General features: G+C 42.8%; 1 protein-coding gene across 2 annotated transcripts in view; it reads left to right on the forward strand.

Annotated features, from left to right (window-relative positions):
• Positions 1-928: 928 nt before the first annotated feature.
• Positions 929-12,538, forward strand: part of LOC132885421 (gastrula zinc finger protein XlCGF7.1-like) — a 32,247-nt gene continuing 20,637 nt past the window's right edge. For both annotated transcript variants that reach the window (XM_060920081.1, XM_060920082.1), the window contains exon 1: positions 929-1,108. The gene's annotated coding sequence lies outside the window, so the exon portion shown is untranslated. The remainder of the gene's footprint in view (positions 1,109-12,538) is intronic.

Genomic DNA, 12,538 nt, shown 5'->3' on the forward strand with positions numbered 1-12,538 from the left:
CGTGATAGAGAAAAACTGAGATCAGTTTTGGATTCCGCACCCAAAAATTAGTTAAAAACAGCTGTCAGACCTAACTCAACAAAAATTGTGTTCCCCAGTGATATAGTAGTGAAAAAGCAGTTCAAAAAATGATCAAAGACTGGACTGGAAAAGGAAAAAAAAAACAATAATAATGAAGGGGAGAACTATAAAGATATGTAAGGAATGGGGTAAAGGTGACAAAATAAGAGGAGGTTATGAAAGGGGAAAAAGTCAGGAGATACTTTTCTTGGGGCAAGTTTGATCGGATGGGGCGGCACGGTGGTGTAGTGGTTAGCGCTGTCGCCTCACAGCATGAAGGTCCAGGTTCAAGCCCAGTGGCCAGCGAGGGCCTTTCTGTGCGGAGTTTGCATGTTCTCCCCGTGTCCACATGGGTTTCCTCCGGGTGCTCCGGTTTCCCCCACAGTCCAAAGACATGCAGGTTAGGTTAACTGGTGACTCTAAATTGACCGTAGGTGTGAATGTGAGTGTGAATGTTTGTTTGTCTATGTGTCAGCCCTGTGATGACCTGGTGACTTGTCCAGGGTGTACCCCGCCTTTCGCCCGTAGTCAGCTGGGATAGGCTCCAGCTTGCCTGCGACCCTGTAGAACAGGATAAAGCGGCTAGAGATAATGAGATGAGGGAGAATTTTTAAAGCCTAATAAATCAGAAAGTTTGATTTCTTTTAGAGATAATGAGATAAGATGAGATGAGAAGTTTGATCGGATATGACGGTTTAACACACAAATCAAAGACACCCGATGAGAGTGGTAAGATGGCGGCCAGATGGCTTCATTCTGACGAGCCGGTGAGCTCAGGGCCAAAATCGGGCAGCGATTTACGGTAGGGGGCAGTAATGCACTAAAAAACTAACTCCCAATAAATCCAAGAAGAAGAAAAAGAAGACGAAGAAGAAGCGCGGCGATTTTGCAGAGCTGAGTCTTCTGACTCGAATGTAAAAAATAGGACACATTTTTTCCCCACAGAATTATTAAAAAAAACCCACAATTTGATCTCGTCAAGTTAAAAAAAAAGATTGTTCTTGTATCTGAGATGGTTAACTACGCTCGGCTTTAAAGCCTGTTTAAGGTAAGTTGTACTAAACTGGAGTAAAGTTAGTAGTGGGTTCAGTTTTCCTCAGCTAGCCACAGATGTTTCTCTGCATTTACTCCATAACAAATATAACAAAAATAAGCAGGGGTTGTTTTACAATCAGGGTACGCAAGCTAAAAATCACATTTAGCACTTATTATCTTCAATATCAAAAGGCTTGACTAAATAAACTTGGTTGTTTATTGTAGCCCTGTGATAGCTCTATTTACCATGCAAAAAAAAAAAATTGGTGATAACGTTATTTTTGGTGAATGTATGGCAATATATGTCATATTTAGCAAAATTACTCTTGTCATTTAGAAAAAGTGCTTTTTTGACCACAGGTAGCTCCAAAAGGGATGCACTTAAATCATTCTTTATACCATAAAACAAATATTTGGTTCCATATCATTGGAAACATAGTTAAGTTTTAATGTTGAATGTCAGTAAGTTTTCAGACTATTTTGATCAAATTAGTATGTAATTGTGTCAAAATAAATCTCTCTGAGACAGCTAATTTTTCAATATGAAATAACTTATCTAAAATGATTATTTTCATCCTAAAATGTGGTCAAGATATTGGGACATAAATATTAGAGACAACTAACACAAAGCTTACAGCCTTAAAGCACTATAGAAGTAGTGGATTCTGAATTGTCAAAAAAAAAGTCCTCTCCGAGCATCACTTCATTTGTTTCTCCCAGCCCTGCTTAAAGCTACACTTAAAGTGCTGATGACACATTTTTGACATCTTTGGCAATGTTTTATAACATAAAAAGTAATTCCCGATGATCCATATATTCATTCACGAAGGCGCCTATTTTACAAGTTATGATAAAAAACGCGGCTATTTGGGCAAATTTGACAGGGCTGCAGCACCCAGGAGACGGAGGAGGAGCTATATGACGTCAGTGAAAGAACCTTCCTCCTAACTTACCAGTTTATTGTTGATGCGACAGGTGTTCAGTTTGTCATTATTAGTATTATCATTATACATTATTTTATATATATGAGTGATTCCACGCTTATGGGTACTGAAATGGGGACATGAACTTATTTTTAAAAATTCACCTAAAACCATTTCTTTTTTTTACCATCAGGTCACAAAACATGTAATCTTTAATGAATGATATGTTAAAAGATAACTTTAATTTTCTGAGATGTAATAAAAACATATTTATATGCCAAAGTCAGAACGTAACAGAAGTGTTGTGGACATATATATTCATATTCTCAATTTTAACAATGTAGAATTACTTTTTGAAACATAGGAAGGTGATGTTTTAGCAACTATAATTAATAAACATGTGTAGTAGAATAAACATACACATTCTTTCAATAAGATTAACATGGTATATAGCTAGATTGTAATTAATTTGTAACAGACGCGAGATGGACAATCGTAACAGAAGTAATGTAACAGACATCATTTTGGAACTCATAGGCTTGACTTTGGCATATAAATATGTTTTTATTACATCTCAGAAAATTAAAGTTATCTTTTAACATATCATTCATTAAAGATTACATGTTTTGTGATCTGATGGTAAAAAAAGAAATGGTTTTAGGTGAATAAGTTCATGTCCCCATTTCAGTACCCATAAGCGTGGAATCACTCATATATATTAGTTATTATGCCTTCGCGTTGTGTTGCCGGCTTTTGCTCCAAAACCTACAAGGATGGGGTAAGTTTATTCAAGTTTCCCAGAGATCCCGAGCTGCATGCGAAGTGGGTGAAGCAAGTCAGGCGCACTCGTGACAAGTGGGAGCCCTCACCAACATCCGTCCTGTGCTCTGAACACTTCGATTTGGATTGTTTTGACACCCTTCCCAGCTTAAAAGAATCTCTTGGGTGTTCAGTTCATCGCAAACGTGTGTTACTACCATCAGCAGTGCCTACACAGTGTTGCCAGATTGGGATTTTTCCCGCCCAGTTGAGCGGTTTCAAGTGCATTTTGGTGGGTTTTGAACATATTTTGGGCTGGAAAACTTCAGCAGTATCTGGCAACAGATACTGCTGAAGTTTTCCAGCCCAAAATATGTTCAAAACCCACCAAAATGCACTTGAAACCGCTCAACTGGGTGGGAAAAATCCCAATCTGGTAACACTGTCAGTATTCTGGAGGGGGTCTACTAGTAGCTATGCCAGATCCAAAGACAGTCCTCCTGTCAGAACATGTGTTGTGAAACGACATAAGATAAAGGTATGTAGAGCTATAGATTCTACATGATAATCATAAATGTAATCATAAAGTCGGCGTGATATCAGTCATGTATTTGCTTGTGAAAGCTTGCGGCTTTCATGTAACTGCCGCCTAGCAACGAGAGGCAAAGGGTAAAGAGGGTAGGCTATCATAGATTCTATTCGGAAGAGATCAACACAATTCTAGACTCCCAGAAGAGGAAGAGCTAGCACTAGAGAGTTCACCGGCGTTTTCATGCGCCATTTCCATTGAGTAGAACCATAGGATGTCTATCAGTAGAACAGCCAGTGAACCGCAGTGTGTTCTCCCGCTGACATCACAACATGGCCGCGAGCCACGGACCCAGTTTTCTTGCGCTGTGCAATTAAAAGTTGGATATTTGCGTAACAACAGCTTCTTTTCACGTAATTATAACAGAAATCTAATATGTTTGCCATGTTGTATAGTTTATTTAAGAAATTGCATAGAGTCATGTTCGTGTCATCAGCCCTTTAATCTTGTTATCAAACTATTACACATGCCTATGTTCATATGTGTATTAATTTCCTAAAGTGCAGATTTGATAGTTGTTTTTTTTTTTTTATTTGAATTTTGGACCCCTGTGACACAAACTTTGTACCCTGATTGTAAAACAACCCGCAGCATACACGTTCACATGGTCATGTAAGGTTGTGTAATCACACACACACCTTCCTTATTCAATTATTATCTTAAGTCAATTGTAAAAATGTGAAATAATCAGAGTCAGAATTCCTTTATTGTCCTTGAACAGTTTGTATTCCTAAAGGCCCCCGTCACACTTATTCGGAATTAGCAGGAATCAAGCAGAACCAGCCAGAATGACGGCAAATTTTTCAAAATTCGTGCCACATTCAGGCGGGAATTTCAAACTGACCAACATTCTTACAGCTGTGTAAGAATACCGTTCGAATACTTAGAATGCATTTGCTAATCAAAACAAGCTCGGGACGGTGGTGTAGTGGTTAGCATGGTCGCCTCACAGCAAAAAGGTTCCGGGTTCGAACCCAGCGGCCGGCGAGGGCCTTTCTGTTTGGAGTTTGTATGTTGTCTGCGTGAGTTTCCTCCGGGTGCTCCGGTTTCCCCTACAATCCAAAGACATGTAGTTAGGTTAACGTGGGGTGGCCTTGGGCTGAAGTGCCCTTGAGCAAGGTACCGAACCCCTGACTGCTCCCCGGGTGCTCTGGTGTGGCTGCCCACTGCTCTGAGTGTGTGTTCACTGCTTCAGATGGGTTAAATGCAGAGGATGAATTTCACTGTGCTTGAAGTGTGCATGTGACAAAATAAAGGTTTCTTCTCTTTCCAGTGGTATAGTTGTTTTTATGGTAGACCTTGTCATACATTTGTAATATGCATTTGAATTATAGGCACACAATGTTGTTTTTTTTTTTTTTTTAAAGCCAGCATGGTGGTGTAGTGGTTAGCGCTGTTGCCTCACAGCAAGAAGGTCCGGGTTCGAGCCCCGTGGCCGGCGAGGGCCTTTCTGTGCGGAGTTTGCATGTTCTCCCCGTGTCTGTGTGGGTTTCCTCCGGGTGCTCCGTTTTCCCCCACAGTCCAAAGACATGCAGGTTAGGTTAACTGGTGACTCTAAATTGACTGTAGGTGTGAATGTGAGTGTGAATGGGTGTCTGTGTCTGTCAGCCCTGTGATGACCTGGCGACTTGTCCAGGGTGTACCCCGCCTTTCGCCCATAGTCAGCTGGGATAGGCTCCAGCTTGCTTGTGACCTTGTAGAACAGGATAAAGCGGCTAGAGATAATGAGATGAGGGAGAATTTTTAAAGCCTAATAAATCAGAAAGTTTGATTTCTTTTGAACACATACTTAGTTGCCTAAAGAGTACTATAACATGAGTAATAAATAAATAAGAACATTTGAAAGATCTGGTGTGCTTTAATGTGGAGATATGGGGAGTCAAAGTTGCTCCAAAGCACATTTTTTTATGATTTTCAGCAAGCCATAACTTGGCAAATATTGAACTGTGAACTTTCTATTTTAGTATTTAAAGGCATCTGGCATTGAAGAACAATCCTTGGAAATTTCATGCGTCTTGCATGAATAGTTTAAAAGTAATGACTTATGGAAGTTAGGTCCATTTTCTGTAGCACGCATTTTAACAGTGAAATTGGGGCCACGCGCCTTTTTTAAAGCCCCTATATCTCAGAAACTAATGAAGGTACAAGCCAAAAATTTTGTACACTATTTATTGGGCACACTGACAATATTTCCAGAAAGTATGAAGCAAATCTGAGATGGTCAGTGGCGAGGCCTCTGGTGATTTTACATGGATTGACTCAGATGCAGTTCAAATGTACTTGGAACACAGTAGGAATACCTTGAAACATATTCGGCAGCTATTCTGGGAGCGTTCTGACTCCATTCGAGGCAAATTTGTACAGCATTCAAGGCACCTTCCAACCAGACTCCGGGCGGTATTCGGGCAGCAATCGAACCGCACTCAAAGTGCATTCTTAATATTCTTACTGCATTCTAACAGCATTCAAGGTATTCCTACTGTGTTCCAAGTACATTTGAACTGCATCTGGGTCAATCCATGTAAAATCACCAGAGGCCTCGCCACTGACCATCTCAGATTTGCTTCATACTTTCTGGAAATATTGTCAGTGTGCCCAATAAATAGTGTACAAAATTTTTGGCTTGTACCTTCATTAGTTTCTGAGATATAGGGGCTTTAAAAAAGGCGCGTTCATGCGTCTTGCATGAATAGTTTAAAAGTAATGACTTATGGAAGTTAGGTCCATTTTCTGTAGCACGCATTTTAACAGTGAAATTGGGGCCACGCGCCTTTTTTAAAGCCCCTATATCTCAGAAACTAATGAAGGTACAAGCCAAAAATTTTGTACACTATTTATTGGGCACACTGACAATATTTCCAGAAAGTATGAAGCAAATCTGAGATGGTCAGTGGCGAGGCCTCTGGTGATTTTACATGGATTGACCCAGATGCAGTTCAAATGTACTTGGAACACAGTAGGAATACCTTGAATGCTGTTAGAATGCAGTAAGAATATTAAGAATGCACTTTGAGTGCGGTTCGATTGCTGCCCGAATACCGCCCGGAGTCTGGTTGGAAGGTGCCTTGAATGCTGTACAAATTTGCCTCGAATGGAGTCAGAACGCTCCCAGAATAGCCGCCGAATATGTTTTGAACGTCTAAGAATTCAAACAGATTACAGCTCGAATACTTAGAATGTGCTTCGAATATCCCAGAATATGGGAGCGTTCGCTAAACTAGAGCGTGACGTAATATTGCGCATGCGCATAAAATTGGTTGGCGAGAACCATTCACAGTAGCTGACAAAGTTGCATCATCACCTAGTTTTTGTAGCAATTTATCGCAATATGCAAGTTCGTTGCCAACTGATGCGAAGCAAAGATGTGCAGCAAAGCTTCTGTACAACAGTAGCACCAAAGTTTTGCCTGATCCTTACGCAGTTACGGACAAATGGGACCCAAATCCAAGCACCTGGCCTAACCTGACCTTTGGCGATATCTACCTGTATGTGATTGACACGCCTTCAATATACACAAAAGAATCAATGAAAGCCTACAGTCTCTTGATGCATACAAGTGTTAATTATTTAGTTGTTTTATTGAAATACTCATTTATATTTGCTTTTTGTGCCTAGTAATAAAAAGACAGATTAAATAGGCACAATATAATCTTTGAAACATAAGTTAATGTTGTTGCTTCACACGCACACACCAAAGATATACAGTACTAAGCTTAAGCAAGTTCTACATTTAGAATGCACAAGCAGTGTTTTAAATCCAGGCTATGCTATTTATCTTCAAATACATATCATGAAAAGTTCGACCAATCTTCTAATGTCAAATGTTTATACTGCAAAAAGTACATAAATTTGCCGCGAGTGCGTCTGCGGAAATCGTACTCGTGTACTGCATACAAATCAGCTGCTTGTGCGTTTTTACTCATCTTTCGGTTGATATCTAAGCAATGTCATAGCACAACAAATTATTTCTGATGAGGAAATTTGATCTAACATCATAATATTAAACTGCAAAACAAAATAATAAAAAAAAATCATGTGTCTTACCAGATATAACGTGTCGAAAGCAAACACGATTGTTGTCAGTAGGTTCCCACTTGTCACACTTAATTGCTACGATCCAAAGCTTTTGGCGAGCTTCATGTTTCTTTGGAATACGGTAAAAGCTCTTGGGATCATTCTTGTCAAATCTGCATCTGCAGCTGATAACACAACACGACACTACCATAATTAATTAATGACCCAATAACTACGATCGGCCATTTATAAATAGCCTCTTGCCAACCGAAACATTATGTGACCATTTCGTGACGTCACGGTGAACGCTCCCATACGAAGAATTTTCTTTCTGATGGCATTCCGGCTCATTCGAGGCACATTTGGGACATTCTGGCAGGATTTGAAGTGGCTTGCCATTTTGATTTTTCCTTCGAACGCAACCAGAATGTTTCGAATGCTGTTGGAATGCCATAAGAATATTCAGAATGCAGTTAGAATACACTTCGAATGTCGTTTGATATTTCTCCTCTTCGAAAGCACCTCGAATGTTTTGAGCATGAGCAAAACATTCGGGCCGGCCACAAGAATGTGCCCAAATGTTTGGAATGCACTCAGAATTTTTAGAATGCACTTCGAATATCCTGGAATATACGAAGAATTTTCATTCCGGCTCATTCTGCCTCTAGTGTGACTACCCTATTATGGTGCATTGACAACAAAACACAAAATCACCAGCACATACATTAAAGGTCTACGAACACCTTTAAGCAGTGCAAATAAATATATAAGCAGATATGTCCATTATTTTTGTATATAGGTGGAATATATGGAACCCTAATGCTCTAAAGCCACAGAACTAAGCAACTCCATTTCAACTTGTGGTTGAAGGGCATGCGTAACCTGCACATCTGCTTTGTATCCATTATATCCATACCCATGATCATACATACATATCATACCTACATACATATACAACCCCGGGTCGAGTGTGGTGGGGTGGGGGGGTTGGAATGCTGTGTAAAATGTACATAAAAACAGAATGCATTGATTTACAAATACTTTTTGATTAACATGTAATTGAATTCAATACATAGACAAGATATTAAAAGTATACTGCCTTTCAGATTTTTCAAATGTAGGTCATGAAAAGAATTTTCCCCGACACCCAGTTATTTTTGTTTAATGGACCGAAAGCTACTGAATTCAAATCACAGACTTCCAATTTTCTTCTTCTTTTTTTTAAATAGAACAATTAAAGCTCATAGGCAATGGTTTTAATTTTATTCACATTTGAAACTTTATATGTTAAACCCTCTGTAATTTTCTTCTGGTCCCAAGAAGTATTGTTAATAATGTAGCACTGGAAATGTCAACTCTTATTTTGAATGCACTACAGCAGTGAATGTGCAAGGACTTTTATCTTGGAGGAGGTTCAGCTAGAAGAGGAAGCGAGGTAGATTGGAGGGATGAGAAAAAGACGGGCGCGTGAGCTCGGAGCGTGTTGGGGTTTTTGTTCAGTAGCCTAGAGCGTGAGCAGCCTCCTTATGTTGTATACTGGAGAAGTTGTTGAATAAACCTTCTGGAGTTCTACATACAGCTAACCCCCGTGCGATTTCTAGGTGCCCCCCCTCACAATTGAGCACACGAGTGGCCACTCATTCACTCCCCAGTCGGGCACGCTGGGTGCCCTCTCACCTTCGGGACTTTCAGTTATGATAATGGACACTTGTTTAAACTCTAATGGACACTTGTTTCATGCTTATTGTATTCTTCAAGCATTATTGGGAATTTGTTTTTCCTTGCTCTCTGTCTTACCTTTGGCTGCTCACCTACTCCAATGTTAGACTAGGAATTAGTCTGAGGCTTACCTTCTTTGTGTTTTGTTTTTGTTGTTGTTCCTTACCTTAACAGTGCTGTGCTTTTGTGTTGATTTCAAAGGAAATGAGGACGTTTCTTTGGGGGTAGGGGAGTATTATGTAGCACTGGAAATGTCAACTCTTATTTTGAATGCACTACAGCAGTGAATGTGCAAGGACTTTTATCTTAGAGGAGGTTCAGCTAGAAGAGGAAGCAAGGTAGATTGGAGGGATGAGAAAAAGATGGGAGCGTGAGCTCGGAGCGCGTTGGATTTTTTGTTCAGTAGCCTAGAGCGTGAGCAGCCTCCTTATGTTGTATACTGGAGAAGTTGTTGAATAAACCTTCTGGAGTTCTACATACAACTAACCCCCATGCGATTTCTAGATGCCCCCCCTCACAGAACTAACTTTACAATAAGTAATAATTAAAATAGTTGGCGGGGATCGTGGCGAATTTCTGTTTGGCTATTTTCGTGACCACTCGACGCGTGACGTCATTTAAGTCAAACAAACCGCTTGAGTTGACAGGGCTCTACATTAACTATTGAAACCACTTGTCCTGTCGGGCAAGTTGAAAGGAAATTTACTTGTCAACTTCACATTCGGACTTGTCCGAAGAAATATTTGAGAAAAAAAACCACAAACTATTTGTAACCCAACAATCTTTATTCCATTTGTTTCCGAATTCACAACATATGCATAATATCTATGAATCAAAAGTAATCAATGCTTGATATACTGAGGCAAAAGTTCAAAAATATAGTAAAACAGACTGATTGATACCATAATTCACCAATTATTATGCTGAAGTTCAGAAGCAACATATTCCAAATAGAGTAGAATTTATGAACATAAAAATTTAAGAACAAAATAACTATACTATGAGATCCAGAAACACTAACCATTATATATACACAGATCAGTACTCTGCAGTTCAGTAACAAATATCACAAAAAGTAACATTATCATAAAATTTATGACTTGATGAGATATCACTAGTTTGGACAAGAGAAAGAAATAACAATGTTACAAATAAAAACAACTGATAACAAAATGGACTAATACTGTAAATCACTGATTATTATACACTGAAATCTAGTTATCAAATGACAAGATAAATATATCTTATGAAAACTTCCACACCTTTATTGACTCAGATGAATGGATACAAATAAAGTTTCTATTCATCTTCATCTATCAACCCTTGAGTTCTGCGTGTTCTGACCCCACCCTGAAGCCAGAGCTGCACAGCTCTGAGCGTCTGTGGCAGCGGGGGCGTGGTCAAGCGTTGGTCTGTGAATGGAGGGCGGAGTCAGGGAAGGTAAGTGGCGGAATCACTGCACCTGACAGGAATTAACCTGTGTTTGTGTGTCTTCCCCAGTGACCGCGCCCTATAAGAGGAGAGGGAGAGCGGAGGAAGGGAGCTACTCCTGAACCTGGAGACGTGTGTGCGTGTGTGTGTGTATGTGTAGTTAAGGCTGAAAAGCTAAAATAAACGGGTTTTTGAGAACTCAGTTCTGGCCTGCCGTGCTTCTGTGCTCCACCCACCTAGAAGACTTGCTACAGTGGTGCCGAAACCCGGGGCGGAGCGCGGGAGAGAACAGCCCCATGGAGTCCTCCCCCTTCAAGGACCTGATCCATGCCCTCGCCACAGCCCAACAGAGCCAGCACCAGGTGCTGGTCGCCCTCCGGGAAGAACAGGAGCAAAGGTTCGAGGCCCTGGTGCTGGCGCAGCAGGAAGATCGCCAGGCGTTCCGGCATCTACTTGCGTCGGTGGGGTCCACCACCTCCACCGCTGCGGGCCCTTCCCACCTCACCCTAACGAAGATGGGCCCGCACGACGACCCCAAGGCCTTCCTCGCTCTCTTTGAGCAGGCAGCAGAGGCGTGGGGTTGGCCGGTGGAACAGCGTGTGGCGCGCCTCCTCCCCCTGCTCACGGGCGAGTCGCAGCTGGCCGTGCTATAACTCCCTGCCGACAGCCGGCTGGTCTACGCGGACCTCCGCAGGGCCGTCCTCCAGCGCATGGGTCGCACTCCAGAGCAGCAGTGGCAGTGCCTCCACGTGCTGCGCCTGGAGGAGGTCGGCCAGCCGTTCGCGTTTGGCCAGCAACTCCGGGACGCCTGCCACCGGTGGCTGAGGGCCGACAACTGCGACGCCGAGGAGATCATCGATCTGGTGGCGCTGGAGCAGTTCGTCGCTCGACTTCCAGAAGGAACCACGGAGTGGGTCCAGTGCCATCGCCTGGCGTCGCTGGATCAGGCCATTGAGCTGGCGGAGGACCATATGGCGGCCGTTAAAACGGCAGGACAGCGTGTCTCCCCTTCTCCTCTCCCCTCTCCCTTTCTTTCCCATCCTGTTCCTCTCCCTCGCCCCATTCCCCCACCGCAGAGGCGGGGGCCGGTTCCATCCCAGCCGGCCCGCCGCACCCGCGGTGTCCTACCGTTTCCTACTTCCGTGTCTGTGTCTTCCCCCCCTCAGGTGAGTGATATCCGGAACACCGGTGCAGAGAGAGCCTGGGCCGGTGTGCTGGCGCTGCAGGGAGCTGGGGCACCTCCAGCATCAGTGCTCAGCGACGGAGGTGGGCGCGGTGGTCCGGATCCCCGACGCGCCAGGAACTGCCCTCAATCGGGCCAGAGTGTATCGCATACCGGTGAGTATCCAAGGGGATACGCATCAGGCTTTGGTGGACTCCGGCTGTAATCAGACCTCAATCCACCAAAGCCTGGTGCAAAACAAGGCATTGGGGAGAGCACAATTGGTGAAGGTGCTGTGTGTGCACGGGGATGTTCACAACTACCCTTTGGTGTCGGTCCACATTCTGTTTTGAGGGGAGAAATTTAGAGTTCAGGCGGCGGTTAATCCTCGCCTCACCCGCTCTATAATTTTGGGGACTGATTGGCCGGGATTTCGGGATTTAATGACGCACTTAGTGAAGAGTGGATCCTGCCGTAGTTCAGCGGGGGGAGGTCCCGGAGTGGCATTTGTGGGAGCAGCTGTCACAGAGCTGTCTACGTCATCACCGCGTCAGAGTGAGGAGCAGCAGGCTCCTCCTCCCTCTCTTGGGATATCCCTCGCGGATTTTCCGTTAGAGCAATCGCGAGACAAGTCTCTGCGGCATGCGTTTGACCAAGTGAGAGTAATTGATGGTCAAACGCTCCAGCCAAACGCCACCCCGTCTTTCCCCTATTTTTCCATTATTAAGGACAGGTTATACTGAGTGACGCAGGACACTCAAACTAAGGAACAAATAACCCAACTTTTGATCCCAAAGAGCCGCCGGGAATTGGTATTCCAGGCGGCTCACTTTAATCCCATGGCTG

This window comes from Neoarius graeffei, chromosome 4, assembly GCF_027579695.1.
Source record: "Neoarius graeffei isolate fNeoGra1 chromosome 4, fNeoGra1.pri, whole genome shotgun sequence".
In the NCBI taxonomy this organism is placed as follows: Eukaryota; Metazoa; Chordata; class Actinopteri; order Siluriformes; family Ariidae; genus Neoarius; species Neoarius graeffei.